A 20,944-nucleotide genomic window follows, 5' to 3' on the forward strand; every position below is an offset into this window, starting at 1 on the left:
GTGTCTCAGTTTTTACTTCTTCATGGCTTTGACTTGTATCCGCTGTGCCCTGATGCTACAGGAACACTTGTATCAACTTTGCCCTGTTGCTAGAGGACCATATTTTTGTCCAAGTACCATCATCTTTCTTCACTGAGTCTCGTTGCCTCAGTTCCAAATTCCTGAGAGAGAAAATCCATTTGGCATACCTTGAGTCCCACTTCCATCTCTGGTCCAGTTGGCAGTAGTTCGGGGAGTTGTCAGCTTCGAGGGGAGCCCCTCTGGGTGGGTGCGGCCAGCAGGTGATGGTACAGGGTCAGCTGTGGAAGGGAGCTGTACGTTTTACTGGGGCAGTTGAAGGAAGCAATCACTTGTGTGTGTGTGTGTGTGTTTGTCCTAAGGATCTGGGACTTTCTGGCAGTGAGAATTTCGTAGTCACTTCTGAATGCCTCTCCCTCTTTATTCCGTAGGAAGGATAACCATCCCGCTGGGAAGATGAAATCCCAGCAGACACCCTTAATTCTTTTCCGGAGACACACCCAGGAATTGAGAAGAAGACATTATTATTTTTTCAATTAATCTATGGATTTTCCCCCTAATTCCAGGAGAAACACATACATGGTCATAGAAAACTTGGAAAACAGAAACCCACAACGATGGGAGGAAAAAGCAGGGGTAATCCGAGATAACTGCTGTTAACATACTGGTGTGTTTCCTTCTATTCTTTTTTCTTGAAGTAGTAGCCCGAGGCTCTGTGAATGATCTGGGCTGAAGATCTATCTTTGCACTCTAATTACATGTCTTCAGACTCTAAGACTTTAGGATTGCTTTAAATGTGTTCTCATAATTTTCCTTGAGCTCACAGGGTTGTTTTCCTCTTGCTCTTTGACCCTTTCCTGGAGGTGGCAGCTCAAACAGAATCAACATTGGCTAGTCCCTCTGTGCTGCCACCCCACTTTTGTGCAGATCACCACTGTACCCCCTTCCCGCCTGACCCCCGAAATAGCTTTTTAACTGCTCCTCTCTTGAGTCCTTTCTGCTTCCTTCTCTGGGGATGATCTTTTTAAAGCCCCAAATCTGACCTTACCAGTCTTCGCTGAAGATCCTTTCCTGATGATTCCCTGCACTTAGGATAAGATAGACAAAATCTGTAACATGGACCTCTGGCCCACTCCATCACTGTTTTTTCCACTCACCCTTATGGCAACTCTTGGACTCTCTCAGTCACGTTCCTGCCTCCTAAACGCTGTTCCTACTGTTCTTAAGAGCTTGACTCTACTCTTCAGCCTGAAGGCTGAGTTCCATGTCGCTTCCTCAGAGAAGCCTTTTCAGACAGTGGCCCCTTAGAGGCCCTTAACTTTTCCTTCACAGCGAAGATTGCAGTTTGCACTTACGCATTTATTTGTTTGGCTATTATGGAACGTCTGTCTCCTGGATAGAAGTGAATACTCCCTGAGGCAGGGCAAATTTTGGTGGATGCTGTGTCCTACCCTAGCTGTCGTCCCCTCCTCAGCCACCACTTCCACCTCCCCACCCTGTGACAGTGCCTGTTACGGATTAGGGGCTCCGGCAATGCTTGTCGAATGAATGAGTGAATTGGTGCTTGTCTGGTGCCCATCCGCGAGTGAAGGGTCACCACACGGTAGTGTACAGGATCGGGAGGTCTAGGGAGAGCGTACGGTTTTCCATAAACCCTTGGCGTGAGCGGCTTTCACGTTTGCTGTCATGTGTGAGTGCCCCAGATGTGCACGCACACGGTGATTGGGGATGTGGCGCTGAGCTTGAACCGTGCGTGCTGAGATGCTGTGTGTAGGGCTGGTTCCAGGGCTGCTGAGCGAGGTGGGTGTTCAGGGAAGTATCTGCCCCTTGGTGTGGCTCTGCCACTATCTACTTCCCACATTCTGTGGGGAGACTTCATTCTAGAGCATGAATTCTAGAGCATGAACTTCATTCTAGAGCATGAATTCTCTACCAGCCACCAAGGCTCCTGGAATTGGACGCCTCCACACAGCGGGGGTCCCTGCCTCTGAATCGGCCTGGTAGCCCTCTCTGCCTGCACTGTGGATCTTGCCTAAGTTAAAGGCAGATTTAGCTTTCCTAGAACTTTTACCTGTTGATTGCCTTCTGGAGATGTTTCTTCTCTGGAGAAACATCAGTTCATGTGATGGACATTTGTCGAACCCTGGTGTGGCGTTATCAGGTGGGGATGCAGGCACTGGGGGTAGATGTTACCGAGTCTAAGCTCATACTGCTCGCTGCATGACAGGCCAATAAATTGAGAGATGAGTCGTTAGGGCAAGGAATGCTGACTTTATTTGGAAAGCCAGCAGACCAAGATGATGGACTAGTGTCCCAAAGAACCATCTTACCAGAGATAGAATTCAGGCTTCTTTTATGCTTAAAGGGGTGGGGAGCGGTTGGTTGTCACAAACTTCTTAGCGTCAGAATCCTTTGTTCTTACAGCTGTCCACATAGGTCAGGTAACTGATGTTTCTGTAAAACCTCCAACAAGACAAATGTTATTCTCTGTTCTGCAACTTTTTATCTCTCTATGAATGGAAGTGTTATACCTTTAAAGGTCAGAGCCTTGAGAATGAGCTATCCTGTATATTTCAGGCAATAGGCAACATTCTTGTAGCAAAAGCAGTAGAACACAAAGGTTAAAGTAAAAGAAACATCCAATATGGAGTCCGATTTGTTCTTCCCTGTTACATAGAGAGCCGAATAAGACACGAAGGAGAGCTCAGCTCTGGAATGCCTGTTGCAGCTCACCATGTACTCTACATAATTATTTTAATTCCTCACATCAGCCTTATGATGTGCCTGTTATTAGCCCACTTTACAGTTGAGCAAATGGAGGCTCAGAGTTTCCATGACTTGCCTGAAGTCCCAGTTTGCATGGGCAGCAGCTATGGCTCATTCTCCAGTCATCTGACTCCTACTCAGAGTTCATTTTTACTACCTTAACCTGAAAATATGAATGTGCTCTGCTGCGTGCCCCTCCTAGTACATTTGTGGGGTGCTAATGTACTCCCCGGGTTATCTCTTCTCCTGGGAAAACTTGATCCCCCAAAGTGTGATGATACCCAGGGGCTCTTCCTTGGGCTCAATCACTTGGCAATATCCTTGCAAGTTGCAGAAGGTCCTGGCTACCGTACAACGCACTTCCATCTGCAAACATGAGGGTCTGATTCGTGAAAACTAGATTCTGCAGAGGAATCCAGCGTGGTTTTTCTCCCTGGGCAATGAAGCCAGTTGCTAAGCCCAGGACCTTTCTTCTGGGGCAATTCAGGAGGTGTTTCCCAGTAAGCACTGCGCCATGAAAGATGATAGATGCACAGATTTCCAGGGCGATGTCTGACACTTGGGGAATCTTTAAATGAAATCCCTTTTAGGGTACCATCTGACTTAAACAGTTCATGATACAGGACACTCATGGCCGCCTGAGACATTTCATTCCACCTACAGGCACATGCATTCAATTTTGGGCTCAACATACAAGGAAAACAATTCTGTCTCCTTGCAGCTTCCACCTGCTGGTCTTCCTGTGGCTGGGAGGCACCAGCACAGTGCCTCTCCCACGTGGCAGGCTGGCCCTCGGGGAGCCTGCAGGGAGTTGCAGCCTGAGCCCAGGCTGGTCAGGCATGTCTGAGCAGGCCTGGTGAACTGCGGGGTGGATCTGTTCAAAGTCTATTTGCAAGAGAGACTGTGGAACCTCCTGGGAAGGAGCTCATTTTGGAGGAAGAAGGAACTGAGCACAAACAGTGGCCTGGTAACCAAGCTTTGATTGCAGCAGGGCAGGAGGAATTCTGAGCATGGCCTGGCGTGCTGCTCACAACCGACTCTGGGTGCAACTCAGCTCCCACAGGACTTCTTTCAGCTACTTATGGAGAGCATATAGAGATGGAAAGAGCTGCTTTAAACTAATACGTGGTGGTCACCTGGGAACTAGCTTTGGGACTGGTTTTGAGAGTAAAACCCACGATGGGGGAGAACGGCTCTCTCCTCCACCACGTGGCGGAACCCCGCACACGCTTGGCTTGGGGGCCTCCAGCACCTCCGCGGTGGCAGGGACAGCAGTGCCCAGCAAGAGATGGCGGGGTCAGTGTCCTGGCAGAGGGCTTGGAGTGGGCCAAGGGGAACCACGTGGTGGGTGACAAGGAAACTGACTGTGTGTGTCTTGGGCATGCATGAGGCACCCCTAGGGATTCTAGAAACACTGGGGGTTAATTACAGAGGGGCGGACATCCTGAGAGATCCAGTGGAAGTTAAGTCATTGTTACTAATGTGATTGGATGCGAAGGGGCCGTCGGCCTGGGAGGACTGTCGTGGCCCCACCCCCAGCTTTTCCTTTCCTGGTTGAACATCCCCAGTGTCCTCTGTTGTTCTTCAGAACCCCCCGTTCTGAGTTCCCTGATGCTCTCCTTACTCCCTTTGGGAACCAGTCCAGGCTGCCAGTGCCAAAACCATTTGCTGAAAGAATTTTAAGAAGTACTAGGATTAATATGGCCTAACATTCTTTTTTTCTTGACCGGGTGAAATGAAGGCTTCCAGAGGCTGGAAGTGAGTTGCCCGAACCATATGTACACAGTCAGGGGAAGAGTCAGGGCTCCCCCCGAGTCACCTGGCTCAGGGCCTGGCAGCAGGCTCTTGGCCGTCACTGTTCTCCATGAGGCACGGTGATGGGGATGAAGTGACCCTCAGTTTGCATGAGGTGAACACTAGATGACCCAGGACACATATCTCTTTGATGTTCTATAATTTTAAGGACCCAGAAATGATGGTGGAGAAACAAACAATAACTGGGTGTCTTCCAAATACCGAGCATTTAGTTACATGATGGCATTTGTTCTCACAACAGCTGTGTTAGGTAGTCAGGTCAGGCGAGACCCCATTTTACAGATGGGGACATAGAGGCTCAGAGAGGTGAAGTCATTTCCTAAGCCATCCAGCTAGTAAGTGGAGGAACCACCAAATACATCTTGATGTCAGAAGCCCACGCTTTTCCCATGACATCATTTTTTTGAGCGTTACTTGCTGCAACTTACCTTACAAAAGCAATGATTATTATTTAAAAAATTTTGAAGTAGATCATAAAGCATGTTTTGCAAACTGCACATTCCTGTCTTCCGCCGTCCCCTTTCTGGGTGAGATGCTCCTCATTCCCTCCTGCCGTTTTGCCCACAGTTGAGAATCCCTCCATCGATGGTTTAGAATCTTGCTCTGGGTGTAAAATGATTGGAGTCTAAGGATATATTTGTTCTGGAAGAGAGGAGACAGGACAGCCTTTCTGCGTTGCCCATCTCTCTTCCTGGAGCCTCCCCCCTCACCCATTTTCTTCTGCCTGGAGCAGTTATCTCTGGGTCCCCCTTAGTCTGCCCCCTGACGCTGCCCGTCTCTGAAGCAGCAGGCGGGCGGCCCCCGTGTCTGAGCCGGCCATCTCTCAGCGCGATTGCGAGCGCGGTTATCTTTCATTTCTGGCATGTGCTGTAACACAAGAGTGATCTCGACTTCAGAGATTATCACCTCTCATCTTTCATTCTCCCTTTTCTTCTCTCCTTTTTCTTCCTGCAAGATGATGAAATTACCAGACCAACCCTCCCCTCCTCCAGCCTAGTCAGAGCTCAGAGATATTTACTTCTCGGGTAAACAGCTGTAATCTCCCTCACCAGACTTTATCTCACAGTTAAGTAAGTTAAATTCTTCTGGTCTAATCCCCCATGTGCTGTGGTTTTTGCAGTATAAAGCATTCGCAGTCTTTTGATACAACATGACAACACTGGACCACTGGATGTGATTAGGCAGCCGGCAAAGAGGTTTCAATGTCACCAAACTGGAAAAGAAGGGCCCCCTTGGCAAAACAGCTTTGGGCAGGAAAAAAAAGAAAAAAATTCACGGAAAAGTTCATTTGCTCATGAGAGGAACGGAAGAGGGGCATATGGGTGTTTGCTGGGCCTGGACGGTCCCCAGTTATGCAAATGCTTGGTGGACCGTGAAAATTGAGCCCACCCTTGCGTTTGTGTGCTTCCATGCTGTCCCTAATCACGTGACGGCCACCGCGGCCGGGAGAAGACAGGAGAGGCGGATGTCACTGAGCCTGTGCTTGGAGATCACGTCGATCTGCTCACACCTCTAGGAGACAATAGGAGGGCCTTTTAAGAACAAAGGCTTAATCAGACTTGGGTCAAATCGTTGAAAGTTCTGGGGCGTGGGAGATAGTTAGGTGATAGGATGGTCAGACAGAAAGGTGTCTGAATGTGGATGGAGACCAAAGCCAGCCTGGGAGACTGGACAGGTCTTGTGTGTGTGGTTGGTGGTGCTGTGGCGGGGACAGAGGGTAGCAGAGCATCTCCGAATGTCGGCATCAGCAGAAGCCAAGGTTGGGAGAAGGAAGGTGCCTGGCGTGCGTGTGTCCGGCGGGCAGGTCTTTGACCGCGGGCCAGGGCTTCACGCCCAGAGGCGACCGTGGCTGCCGTGAAGATGCTCGGCAGCGCTTCCCGTTTCTATGCATAGATGCCATGCGTTGGCTTTCCTTTCCTGTCGACCTTCCAGTCAGTCCTAAATTCGGTTCCCGTTCTCTGCGTCCCCCTGCCTGCCAGTGCCACCGTGCTCTCAGCCAAGCTGTGACACTTCCCCAAGCACCGCCTGTGCATTTTTAAAGCCTGAGCCACAATGTGGGGTTCAGCTGCTCCTGCCACCCTCCCTTTGTGTACGTGCGTGTGAGAGAGAGAGTGTATTTTTGGCCTTAAAGCCCCATTAAAAAGAAGAAGAAAGGAAACTGCTAGCGCCCAGGTCTGAGAGGCAATTTGCAGAGCTTAAGAAGCTGCCCTATTGTCCCCACAGCAGGTGACACTTGGATGGAGGCAGATCCATCATTCAGTTAGCTCCCCTCCTAGAGCAGCTCCAACACTCGGGTCAGGGTGCGGCGGGGGACTAAGGTGTCTCCCACCCTGTCCCCTGCTTGGGAGAAGACAGGGCCCCAGGCCACCTCTCCAGGGTCTCCTCTCCCTTCCCTCTGGGTGGCCTTGCCCTGCAGAGCCTTGGGAAGTGTGGTCCTCGTGTTTTCCTCTTCCTGCACTGTCCCTCTCCCGGCAGCCAGACCTGCTGGGGTCACCGCTGGATGGGGATCACGAATGGATGCCCAGGCCAAGCTGAACCTGGGACTTGCCCCCAAGGGTCCACGTGTCCTGAATATGCTCCTTGTAGCCCCTCTGCTACCTGCCCCAGCTCTTCACTTCTAGAGACTTTGGTCCTAAAATAAATCTCCATCTCCATGTTTGCCCCGTGCAGAAGTCCCTCGTTGCATTTTGTCAGACTATGGGTGTGTATGTATGTACGTAGGTAAGTATAAATGAAAGAATGAAAAAAGAAAGAAAGGAAAGAAAGAAGGAAGAAAGAAAGAGAGAAAAGGAAGAAAGAAAGGCAGAAGGAAAGAAAGAAGGAAAGAAAGGAAGGAAGAAAGAAAGAAGAGAAAGGAAGGAAGAAAGGAAGAAAAGAGAGAATCAAATAGAATCAAAGGTAAGGTGTTTGCTTTCAATACCTACCACCAAAATACCAACCCCTCTGCCCTGCCAACAAAAACATTCATCTCTTCACCTCTTTTCCCCATTGGTCACTTGTGGGCATCAGGGGGTAAGGCTGTGCCCTACCTCCTGAGTGTTTAATAAGCCATCAGGCATTAATACTCACTGGGGATTGTCATAGTCTCGGGGCAGCCGGTGGGAGCTGAGTCTGATGAAGCTGTGGGAGGAGAAGAGGAGGAAACTGGGGAGACTTGATGGGGAGGCCATGAGCTGTCAAGGGGCCCTGGACACTGGCCTTCCAAGTGACGGAAGGGAAAGCAGGAGGACACGGGAGGACTCAGAGGAGGAGATGGGTCATTGAAGTCCAGTGCGGCCAAGCCTCCAACTCTGGACCTGCTTCCCTACCTCTTTCCACACTTGTTCTCATGCAGCAGACTTGGGCCGGGGCCCGCGGGGCGAGAGGGCAGAGTTTGGGGCAGGGCCCTGATCCTGCTGGGACCAGCCGAGCTGTCAGCAGGGCGAGTCCCATATCCCCATGTTGGGAGGATAAGGTGGCTCGTCTTCCCAAGGCGAGGCTGAGCGTGTCTTACTCTGTGCTGTGGTTGCCTGACTTCCTGCTGGAATTCCTGACCCTGGTTTGGAGCTGCCCTGTCTGCAGCGCATCGTGACAGGATCCCTCACCCTGTACACTGGCTTGAAACGTGGTGAAATAAATGTCATAATTTTAAGACTCTAAGTGTCAGCAGTCCCCAACAGACGAGGGTTCGATTTATGATTTTTGGACTTTATGATGGTACATAGTGATACATATTTAGTAGAAACCGTACTTCAAATTTTGATCTTTTCCCTGCCTAACAATACCCTGTATCTTTTCTTGCGGTACTGGGCTATGACAGCCACACCATCTCGGGGGTAAACAGCCAACACACATACGACCATTCTGCACCCAGATGACCAGAATGTTTTTCGCTTTCAGTACGATAGTCAATCGATGACATGAGATATCCAGCACTTTATTCTACAATAGGCTTTGTGTTAGGTGCTTTTGTCCAGGCTAATGGAAGTGTTCTGTTTAAGGTAGGCTAGGCTAACTCATGATGTTTGGTAGGTTAGGTGGATTAAACACATTTTCAATTTATGGTATTTTCAACTGACAATGGGTTGACTGGGATGTGACCCCATCGTAAGTTGAGGAAGGTCTGTAGTGAATACCGAAATGTCGTATATAGCCATTGAAATGATCCAGAATCAAGTGAAAGAATATTCATGGAGCGTTGGACATGGTGATGCCCGTCATGGGACTATGAATGGGAATAACAGTGGTACTACTGATAGATATCGTTCATTGAGTGCCTTTTAAGTGCCTGGCACGCTCTTGTATAATCCTGACAATAACCCTTTATCGCCAACTGACAGTTAAGGAAATAGACTTAGAGGTTGAGTAGCTTGCCCAGGGCTATATAACTTGTGAAGAGGCAAAGCTGGGGTTCAGACTCAGCTCCAGGGCCAGGCTCCAAAGCCAGGAAATATGTGAGCATAGGAACGAAGTCAGTAGAGAAAGGTGTAGAATCACATGATCAGATCTGTGGTCCCGCCTATACATCAGTAGGAGGTGGTAAGGAAAGAAGGTCCATGAAAGCTCCAGGGGTGACCGAAGTTTCTGGAAGGAGTTGAGGCCTGATCTGGATTTAGGTAAGTAGAGGATTAAGGTGTGTGAGTGAGCATGGGGTGTGTGAGAGTCAGTGAGGAGAACAGGAAAAGAGGGTGGGGGGTTGGTTTAGGAAGACACCAGGAGCCGAGGTAGCACATTAACGTGGTTAAATGCTAGCGTCCCCGCCCTTTCTCTGCATGAATTTGGGAAAATCAATAAACCCCTCTAAGCCCGGTTGCTCATCAGTAAAGCAGGGATAACGATGGTAAGGACTGTGAGATAATTCATGCAAAGTATTCAACGTCTGGCACAGGCTAAATGCTTCATAAACGTCATCTGTAGTTGAAAATGTTCTTCGTCACTTGATCAACTCCTGGGTTTTTGTGTTATCGTAACTCTTCCCCATTCTTTAGGGTCCTCCGGCCACAGAGTCATCAAGTCCAGTTGATTCTCTCTTCATAATATTTGTTCTTTCTTTTCTTTTCTCATGGCCATTACCCTATTCTAGGTCACTGTCATGACATGTCCAACATACGGCAACAGATTCCTGCTGGCTTCCTACCTTCAGCCTTTCTCCACACCAGTCGACCTGGTACATTAATACCAGCTTGTTCCCCAAAACCACTGCTCTCTCTGGCTTCCTTTCCGGCTCGGAACCCTCCAGTGACTCACTCTCGCCTTTTGCTATTCAATCCAGACTTCTTAGCTGAATCACCTACTTTTCCATTTATTTGCCTGTTTCTCAATATGGTTGCTCTTATTGTCTCATAAGCATGCTAGGATTTTTCTTGTCAATGAGCCTTCATTCCTGTTTCCTCCTCCGGCCATATAGCAAGTTCCCTACATATGAAATTTTAAGTTGCAAAATTTCAAAGATGTGAACATGTGTTTGCATATTCAATCACGTAAGTTAGTTCATGTGTCTGGAGTACGTTGTCACGTGCATGCATCTTCTACAAGTGGTTGTGCTTTTGTGTACTTTACTGTACAGCACTGTATAGAGTACAGTATGCAGTATCTTTATTTTAAGCCCAAGATGTCCTAAAGCAACAGTAAAAGCTTCGGTATATAGCCGATTGTGTTAGTTGAGTACCTAGGCTAACTTTGCTGGACTTACGAACAAATTGGACTTAGGAACACACTCTTAGAACTGAACTCGTTCGTATGTAGGGGACTTACTGTATACCTCTTCCTCTCCTCCTAGCCAAGCACTCATCTTCCAACCTTGGCTCCTTTGAAGGCCACCTCCTGACCAGTCGAGCTCATGAGATGTCTCTCTTTGGTGGACACCTTTTGTACTCTCCCAGTGCCTTGCTTATTTGGCCAGAAGCTAATAATACCCACTCATGAGAAATGGACAGTTTCCCCAGATGGGCTGTAAATCCTCCAGGGAAGGCCATTTCCCTTCCTCTTCTATCCCCTGTGGCTCCCAGCACAGGCCAGGGCTGAGCCCAGAGAAGGCACTCCATACATTTAAAAATTAATTTTGTTGAAGAAAGGCAGTAGTGAGAATGCTGATAATGAAGAATAGAAGGTAGGAGAGAAAAGCCTCTTTTCTAGTAAAGTTGGGTGATTTTTGTGATGTATCAGGAGCTGTGGCTTAGAGTGGCCGGTCACTCATACCCCTGGAAACCAGCCGTTTCTTTCTCTTGTGTGTCGCCCTGGACCATCCTTATTTTTTTCCAGCTTTGCTTTCTGCCCTGGAAGCTGCTCTCTGCCCACATCTCCTCTCCTGGGATTCCTGGTAGAGCTCAAAGCCTTCACAGAAGGCAAGCTGGGATGGGATTGGTGCTTAGATGTAAGTCCTCTATCGCATACCCCACCCAGGGCCCCACTGGTGGTTCACCATTGGTTGGGAGTGTTTGTTTAATGTCTGAGCAGGTGAGTCTAGAGTGTATGAATGAAGAATTGCACATATTGGAATACAGTGCAAACCCTTTCACAATAATATGTGGCCATTTGCTGTATCCTGAATGACAATAACAGCAATAATGGTGATAATCTGATGGGAAAAGCAGAGCGGGATGGATGATGGGTGGGACACCAGGGAACCTATTCTCCACCCAGGGACTTGGGGTTCAAGCCAGGCTTTCCATTTTTCTGGGTTTGTGCTCCATACCCAGCTGGCAAGACGCCTCCCTCTGATTCAAAGAGGGGAGAAGAATCCCTCACCCAGGGCTCTTGGGGACGTCAGACTGCTCCTTACGCAAGAGCCTCCTAATGAGTTAAGTGTAAATGAATCAGAAGCAGATGGATTGGATTGTTCTGGAAATACACCCGAGGTTTAAAAATTAAGGGAAAAAGCATTTGGCAAAAGGCATTTTGGGGTTTGCCAAGACCCAGAACATTTGAAAAACGGTTCAAGATTTCTTTTGCTTTTTCTTTTCTCCTTAGTTGTGAAACCCACAATGCTGCCTACAGGTGGTAGAAGGAGACGGCCCCATTCTTCAGACTGATGTTCCTCTTGCCGTGGGGGTGATGGACCCCGGACAGGAGGCAGTGGCTACAGAAGCAGGGCCTGACTGTGTCCAGGGGCAAAGCCCCGCGCCCGCCTCTGTTGGCAGGGGAAGGAGGGCCCTTGGGCTTGCAGCTCCCAGCCTGGGCCTCGCCCTCCGTCCGGGCCTGCTCTGGGCTGCTCTCTATGGCGTGCAATGTGCCTGCTGCCTTTCTAAGACTTGACTCACCTTGTCCAAACATGGGGAAGCTCATTACATAAGGGAAACGGTCTCTAATTTGCTAGGCGAGAAACTCTGGAAGTTAGCAAACGCTAATCCAATAAAATATAAAGTGAAATGTTTATTCTAGAAAAAACCCTTCAAACAATTTTTTTTTATTAGTCACATTTGGCACGGTTGAGCCCTTCCCTGGAGGGACCGTCTTGCTGAGGGAAAAGGGAAACAAAGCAACGATCTCAGAGGAAAACTCAACCCAGCAGTTTCTAAATCGGCAACTGGCTGGCTGTGTGATTGCACACAAGACGGCAAACCTCTCCATGTTTTGGTTGCCCAATAACCATCTTGCAAGGGTTTCTTTGATTAAAGGCAAATATATGAATCAAATAGGTCGGGGGCTGACTCATGCTGATAACGAATCCTAATGTTCCAGGAGCATTAGGTCTTTGGTGTAATCAACACGCGGGAGGGACACTTAGCAAATTCTAGCAGAGTTGTCCCCCGTCCCTCTTTCCCCCAGACACCTACCTGTGAAGCCCGACTCACCTGCACGCCTCTCAGAATTCTGTGCCTTGAAAGCGTGGTGACCTTGGCCCTTCCCCAGGTGGGACGGTGGGAGACACTTGGGAGACAGTGGCTCTGTGACCTGGGGTCCTACCCCAAGATTTCTAATTACGTTTCGGGGTCACCCACGTCCAAGAAGAGCATTCATGTATGGGCTTTGCCACAACCCTGCCTGGAAAAAGCAATATTGGAGTTTCTCTCTGGTCTTGCTGCTGCTCTCACCCCCCGCTTCTAACTGAGGCCCGGGGCTTTGGCGTGGTGAGAGGCTGGGAGCTGCAGGTCAGGCTGTGGGTGGGTGCTGTTGGCAGAGTGCGGGCAGAGCACGACTGAATTCCGTCCTTCCTCAGAGCCCCACCCAACCTGTCTTTTCATCCGTTTGTTCATTTACCTCCTCTTCAGCTGTGTGGGTGCTGGCTCTTAGCCTGACCTCCAGCAAAGATAGGCCTGTTCGCCCCCGTCCACGTTGACAATGGCAATCGGCCATTGCATAAGTGGGTACCATTTACAAAGAGCTTTCACATATATAATCTTGCCTCCTCTCAAAAACCCACAGCAAATGCAGGGGCCCTCAGATCATCTGGTCACCATCTCATTACAGAGGGGACGTTCTTCCCAGGGTCCCACAGCCACTCAGAGGCCAGGCTTGGTTTAGAGCCTCTTCACTCCCCAGGCTTGTACTTGAACTCACCTTGTTCTTGATCAGGATCTATTTTGTTCTGTGTCCTCCTGTTTACATTACCCCACGTGGACTGTAAACTCCTTTGGGACAGGGATCATGTTTGGTACGTCTCCATAGCTCGCATGGCAAGGGGCTGAGCATCGTATGTGGAATCTGCTTAACAAACATCCAATGAACAGTACAAAGTATTGAACTGGGTAGGACTAGATCACGGCAAACAGATTGGCATTGCGTTGCCTGATCTGAAAGAGCTACTCCGGGTCTCTGGGAGCCTCCCTGACTGTCACGTGCTCTCCACCCTCACCCCCTTTAGTCCTGACACAGGCTCCCCGACACCAGCTGTAGCATTATTACCCTTATTATCACCACTCTCGCATAGCCAGCTCCCAGCGTGGGCCAAGACATAGAAAAGAAGGTGTGAGCTTCTAGATATCGTTCCAGCCAAGGGAATATGAAGCAGAAGCCCCGGCATTGGAGGGCGGAAGCAGCCCATGTGGGCAGAGAGGGGACAGACCACGTGGTCTTTGAGCTGGAGCCTGGCCCTACCCCGAAGTGCTGGGTGACCTCAGCCCCGCTGCCTCTAGCTGAACGTGAGAACAAAGGTCCTCTCTGTCTTGCCTACTTGCTTCTTAACTATATGAGTGAGAGGGCAAATGAGATCCCATTTTGAACTCCCAGGAGGAAAGGTAGTAGTAATAACAACGATTATGTAGAGGGTCTGGCTTGTTGAGGCTGCCTTCAAACAGAAACTAGCTCACCCCCCAGGGCAGGTGGAGGCCACCCCTAGGAGCTGGGAGCCATTCTGGCTTTGGGGGTGCGGGAGGTACGGGGAAGGGCAGAGAACACGGCGAGGGGTTCTCTTTCAGACTCATCACCGTCCTTGGAATTCCTAGGTGTGTGGGAATGCTGGTCAGGCCTCCTGCCTCCCCGGAGTTTCTTCCTCTCAGGGGAGAATTCAGGCTTCCCCATTTCTGACATGATGATTCAGAGCAAAAGTGGACTTGTCAGAGACAGGAAGGAAAGATAAGATAAAAATAAAAAGTTAGCCAGACTTATAAGTTTTTCTGGCCTTAGTTCCCCGTCTTCCTACCCCACAGCATTCACATTCTAGAAAATCAAAATCCCACAGCAAAGCCAGGAATGGAGGGCCAGGCCACAGGCTCCAGGTCAAGGCCGGAGGGCAGTGGAAGAAGTGATTCAGAGCCCGGGGATGGAGGAGACCACGGCCAGGATGCAGGGCTCCGGGCAGGGCGTCAGCCTCAGTGCTGCTAGCGCACCCGCCCCCATCCACCCCAGAGGCAGGCAGCCGGGAGCCATGTGATTGATGGGCCCCAGCTTGAATGGAAAGTCCAGATTCCAGGGATACACAGCTTAAGAGGCAGGAGGAAACCCACCTCTCACATCTGCAACAAAATTAAACTAAATACATAAAATTTGTTAGTTTACAAATAGAACTGTTACTTGTTACTCGGGGTATTAACAATCTCCTTTTGTTGATTAAAAAAATGTATTTTTAATTAAAAATTTTTTTTTCCGGTAATGCCCGTGAAAGACGTTTGTTTCAGTTGCCAGCATTTCTGCAGAACTAATGTGGGTGGATTGTGACAGATATAATTTCTCCATCCTACAGTTTCATCAGCTTGAGTTCTGTTAAACTATACCCGCTGGGCTTAGCTCCTTTTAAAGTTTCCGCTTTGACAGGTAGATTTATTAGTCTTGAAATTTGTACAAATCAGATGTCACTCGTGGCAACTTGTCAAAATGTCAGTCTGGCGAGGCGGCATGAAAGGCTTTCTGGAGAGGGAGACAGCGGTGAGGCAGGCTTTAAAGAACTCCAGCGCGAGCTGAGGAAGGAATGGGGCCATGGCAGCTTCTTGATCCTGAGGCTTTACTTTATTGAATATCTCGGGCTGGACAGCGGATGGGCCGTCCGATCCCGGGTCTCTGAGACATCAAGGCTGACAGCCCCCGAATCATGGCTCCTGTCTGTTGCAATGTCAAGTTTCTTTGCTTGTTATGTTCACTTAGTGGGAGAAGGCCAGGGGTGCCGGTGTGGGGAAGGAGAGTGAATCCAGGTCTTTTGGTTTCCAAGAATGCTGGCTGGGTCCGGGGCGATGGAGGGGTGTTCCGGGGTGGGCTCCCCTGGCCAGAGCTCAGCACAGCGTCCCGGCTCATCAACCAAGATTCGAGTTCCACTGGGGAGAGAATGCAGCAGGAGGGAGGGGAAGGTCTCAGGTGGGAACTACAGGAGGGGACAGCCGCAGGGGACCCAGGGCCTCCCTTTCCCAGTCTGCTGGCTTCCCAGACTGACTTGGTCCCTATCACTTAATCAAAGATCCCACACTCTGGTCACCTCCATCATTATCTTAGTTTGACACAGAGGGAAATGTTATTAATAGTCAGAAACTTATCTGAATATTTTTCCCCTGGGGCAGTGGGCAGGAGTGCTGTAGAAAGAACTCAGCCAGGGAGTCCGGTGGGCCGGACATTCAGGGCTCTGAGAAGGTGCCCTCTTGAGGTGAAGGCCAGGGGTGGGGAAGGAGAGTGAATCCAGGTCTTTTGGTTTCCAAGGATGCAGGGCTCGTGCTGCTGCAGTGGCAATATAATTCTGGTGGAGGAAGCTCTTACTGGACGATTGCACTGTTTGCCCATCTGTTGGTCCGTATGTCTGCCCCGGGATGTCGGAAGACATCAAAGAAAGCTGCAGAGCTCAGTATTCCTACCACCTCTCTCTCCCATTCACCAAGAGGTTCAGGTGGGCTTGACACTGATGTCTTCAGAGACATAGGGCAGCTCTGAGACCCACACCGGATAACTGGGTCTTCCCTTTCTCCCAAGCAGGGGTCTGGGGAACTGCCAGGTTGACATCCTCAGTGTCACCTTCCCATCCACCCCCACCCTTTCTGGTCCCTTGTCTGCCTCTGAACTGTGCCGTCTCAGCCTCAGGCCAGGCACGACTTGATTTGAGAAGTGTGAAGTGTGCTCTCTCCCGCCCCATCCCCCGCCTTCTCATTTCTTTGCCTGTTGAATTATTGAAGGTCTTTTTCCTTCGTGAGTTCCCAGAAACTCCTGCTCCAATGCAAATGCCTCTTTGAGGGAGGAGACACCTCCTTACTGGGGATGAGGTGACAACACTGCTGAAAGCAAGGAAGTATTCTGTGGGGGCCAGGATCGGGGAAGAGGAAGCATGGGGACCCAAGGGGACCTGCCCAGCTCGTGATATTTTTGAGAGGCCGACCTGCTTGATGCATCCCTGTCCCGTTTCCAGAGCGGGGAGCCAGGCTTTTTAAAGAGAGACAGGCAGGCCAGGTAAGGGGAGGCCGGCAGGGAGCCCCGAGGACCCTTCCCGGCCTCTCACCTGTCTTGCTCTCTAGTGAAGGGTAGGGGACTTCCACTTGCCCCTCTGTCCCCTCAACAGCACAGGTGTTTGTCAGTGACCGAGTCCTTCTCTGTCAGCAGCGTGGAGTCCGAGGCGTCAGGAGGGGGATTTTCCTCTCGCTGGGCCCAGGAAGGTGTCGGTATTCTTGCTGAAAAGGACAAGAATCGAGTCCACCGTTTATCTTTTCTCGTTGGCGCCTGGCATGCTGAGGAACTGAGATTATCCCAGGTGAAAAATCTCAGACATTAAGAGGCATGACAATGATCACAGTCGTGACGATATAATAACAGGGGTAGTTATCCTAATAATCCCGTAGGGTGTATAGCCTGTCTTTCAAAGCACTCAAAACACTCTCGCGTCTGTGATCTCACGTCCTCACAGCCTGCTTCTGGGGGAGAGATGGAGTGGAAGAGGCTCTTGCAGCTACGTGGGGAAACCGAGGCACCTAGCTCATGCCGTTCACTCTGGGCCCTTTAACTCAGCCACGTGACTCCTGGAAAAATGAATCTTTATGTTCGCTATCGCCCAATTATTTTGAGCTGCCATCCTGTCCCTAAGAGTGGAACACACACACACATACATCTGTGGCTTCCAACCCCCAAATGGGCCATTACTGAGAAGCGCTTCAGTTTACAGAGTTGAAAGACTTAATCACCAGCCTCCACCCCAGCCCTCTTTTCTCCAGTGCTGTGCGCCGGTTCCCTCATCAAAAGGGAACAGGGAAGAGGCAGATCTGAGGGTTTTCACAGGGGAAAACTCTTTAAAAGAAATCACTATGTGTCATAGTGCAGGGTGGCTTCCTTTCATGTGGCAAATGCATTCTGGCAGCTCCCCGCTCCACATCAGATAGATCATTACAGTGGGGACGGGTGGGATGGGGGGAGTCTTCCCAGCCCCTCCTCCCAGGGCAGCTCGGCCCGTCACAGGGAGGTGGGCTGGGGTCACTTTCAAAGGGCGAGCGTGGGGTCCTGAGGGGCTAATGAGTGGAGAACAGAGAAAAAGCGGTGGGTGCTCGTTGCTCGCGGGAGTCCTGTGATCCTCTGTAGTCAACGTGTCTCCGCTTGGTAATTTTAGGGCAGGCAGCAGGGAGAGAGAACGCGGGCTGGGGGGAAAGATGAGAAGGCGGGGAAAGGCAGGGGAGAAGAAGGAAAAAAAAAAAAAAGCAACACCCCACCAGCCTGTCTGGCGTTAGTTCAGAAAGCTCTCCAACTCACACATCTGGTTCTTATATTTCAAAGTTAATTAGTCATATTGAGGCTGTCTGAAGATAAATTTATCATCCAGAAAAAACACAAACAGTTTGAAAAATGAAAGGAAGTGGGGTGACATGGCTTGACGTTTAAATAAATCATTTTAACATGGTTAAAAAACTTGTCCTGTCTGACACCCAGCACTTGGGTACTTTGTAAAGAATTTTTGACAAAGACAAGTCCCTGTTTGGTATACGAAAGCCCTTGCCATTCAATTACTCAGAATAATCTTTGGCCAGTTACTTTTCTGAGCGACTTCTGGTGTGTGTGCCGGGCAGCCACGACTGGGCCCTACTTTCTGGGGTGGTGGCAGGAAGCGTGGGGTAGCCAGTGGTTATTCCAGTTGAAAAAAAAAAAACAAATCAACTCAGACGTGAAGCGGTGGGGTAACTGGAGAGTTTTTCTTTGGAGAGGAGTGAGGGTAAAGTGAATGCTTAATCCGGGCCTCTCTGATGGCTGTCGGGTTTGAGCAGGAAATCCTTGCCCGGCCCAAAGAGGAAAGATCCTCTTCAAATGTCTAGGCAGAGACTTCCAAGAACCAGATGTGTCCTGTTTCTTACACCTCCCAGGGCTCGGCTGACGGTTTCTGTGACAATGGAATTAGGAATCGGGGCTGTCTCTGGCCCGGCTGTAGGAAGCAGTGGCCAGATGGGGGTGGTAACAGTCTAAATTGTGGTGAGTCTGCTGGTTGGTTTGTTGTAGGAGCAGGTGTAGGTGAGCTGGAGTCTGTACAAGCTGAGACACACCACAGTCCTCCTGTTCTTCCCACCCTGCCCCAGCTGTGCCAGTGAACCCTGTGTACTCAGTAAAGGTCGCTGGTTCCTGTTCTCCCTAATGACACACAGCCCTTCCCAGCCCAGCTCAGCAGTGGGGACAGACATCTGGAGCGGTGGTGGTAGAGACCCTGGTGGCATAGGTGGGTATTTCTCAATGTGATGGAAGGGGGGGCATATCCCAGGGCCTCCCCCAAATCTGTCCAAGGTAAATTGGCTCTTGGGAGATTTCGACGCTCCTTTTCATTTGTGCCTTGGTCGCGTGCTCCGGGCAGTTCAGGAGTGATATGATACAACACGAACGTTCTCTCCTATTAGCAATTTGGCCTCATCAGTTTTGTTAATGGGATAACAAGAGGTGCCGGTTATGGTGCAAAAGTCTCATCATGTTGGTAATTTTCACTGTAACATGTTAGCGATCTGTCACTATTTGTTTCCAGTAATACTGGCAAGAGTCTGCTTACATCAGGGTCTCGAAGGTTCTCTCCACACTCCCAGACTGTTCTTTCTTTCTCTGGCTAGGTAGCTTCCCTCCTCTGATCTGTCTCTGTCCCTCTCGCTGCACCTTTGTTTCTGTCTTCCTGGTGCCACCTCCCTCCCCTCTGATAACCGATGACAATGTATGTTTCGGAGGGAAACGCTGTCCCAGGGCAGCCCCTGCAAGGATAGAATTCCAGACCTGGAGGCCCCAAACGATCATAATCCCCATCCTCTCATCTGTCAGATGGAGAAATCGAGGCCCAGAGAGGAGAAATAAGTTGTCCAAAATATCACCGTCAGTTTATCACAGTCAGAGCAAGGCCAGGCCTAGGACCCTGGTTTCAGGATTTCAAATCATGGTGCCTTTTACTATGTGATGAACAGTGTCATACGAAAAATCAGTCAACCCCAGAAACCAACTTTCTTGCACATGGGAAACTCATTCCGGTGAAGTTAAGGTCATGGAGAGGAAAAACTCTCCTTCGCCCTCATAACGGGGCTTTTCTCATCTTGATCAGGATGGGACCTCAAACCACGTAGTTTTCTGACGTGAGTCATCCTACCAGCTGAGATGCCCCAGTCTCAGTGTCCCCCGCTCTAAAATCAGGAAGGGAAGGCTCTCCTTAGCGAATCCTGGCCATCAGCTGGGTGGATGAAGCTTCCGGCCCCAGCGCCGGTCACCAGTGGTCCAGCACAGAAGCCCTGGCCACAGATAGCTTTTGCTATGCCGGGTGAGATGCTCCTGCCTAACTCCGGGCCCTGCAGCCCTGCTGCAGCTCTCGGAGACCTTCACCTTGCCCTTGTGCGTCAGCTGGGGAGGGCAGCATGCACTACTGTTGGAAGTGCTCCTTTCCACAGCTGGTGCCTGGAGGCGTGGGGCTGAGAAAAGCCAGAAGCATCACCCTGTCGTGCAAAGATGCCAGATTTCCAGTCAGACGGACTAGGGTTTGAATCATAGCTCTACTTAGTAGCTGCGTGAGCATTCCAGATACAGAAACTGTCAGAAACTCTGTTTCCTTACATGTAACATGAGGAGTCGTAATAGTCTGCCCATAGGTTTGTAGTGAGGAGTAGGGAACGTGTATGTAAAAGACCCAGAACTTTCCAAGGCACCTAGGAAGCCCGCCCCTTACTCACAGTACAGGCAGGTGGCATGGAGACTTACCTTGACCATCTTTTGAATTTGCTCGTATCGGGCTCACGGTGTCCGGATGTGTGAGGTTAAGCGGTGCTGGACCATTGAGGGACGTGTTCTATTTCCAGGGTCAAGGAGAATTTCGAAAGCAGGGGGATCTAGAGCAGCTGTTGAGAGGAGGGGAGCATGCCAACCGCTGAGTCACCAGGGGTGTCGATGTTTAGAGGAAAGAAGGAATATCCGCGTTTCTGTGGCAGGGAAAGAGGAAAAAGGAAAACAGAGGCTCTTGCTTGGGTGCTAGTGAGAGCTACCGGCTTGTGCATATTCAGAGCCTTCCCACAGATTGTCCAAAGCTTCTAAGGAAACCGTCAGCTGACTTTGAAATCTCAAAACAGTCTCGTCATGCCCTGTTGAATCATAAACTCTGCCTAGGGTGGGGGTGTGGCAGTGTCAGGCCGGGAAGGGGGCGTGCGCTCCTCCGAGGGGCGCCTCCCAGGCCTAAAGGGGATCAGAACCCCGGCTGGGCCGCCCTTCCTCCTGCTGTCCTTGAGATGCTCTGGCTATGTGGTCTGCCTGCCTGCCTGCCTGTCTGGTGCTTCCTTAGGAGCTAACAGACTCTGTGTGTGTGTGTGCGTGTGTGTGCGCGTGTGTGTGCGTGTGCAGGCGTATGTGCATGAATTTGCCTTTCCTGTGATCCGGGTCTCTACTTAGAAAACGGGAGGTCAGGGGATTCACAGTGGGATCCGTTTATAAAAAGCTAGGTCTGGGCAGCCAGGCCCTGCAGACCTGCCCCTCTCTGGGGTCTCAGTTTCTCTCCGTAGCTCTAACCCGACCAGCTCATACTCATCGGGAAGGTCGC

This window comes from Monodon monoceros, unplaced genomic scaffold (assembly GCF_005190385.1).
Source record: "Monodon monoceros isolate NGI ecotype Baffin Bay Population unplaced genomic scaffold, NGI_Narwhal_1 Super_Scaffold_17, whole genome shotgun sequence".
In the NCBI taxonomy this organism is placed as follows: domain Eukaryota; kingdom Metazoa; phylum Chordata; class Mammalia; order Artiodactyla; family Monodontidae; genus Monodon; species Monodon monoceros.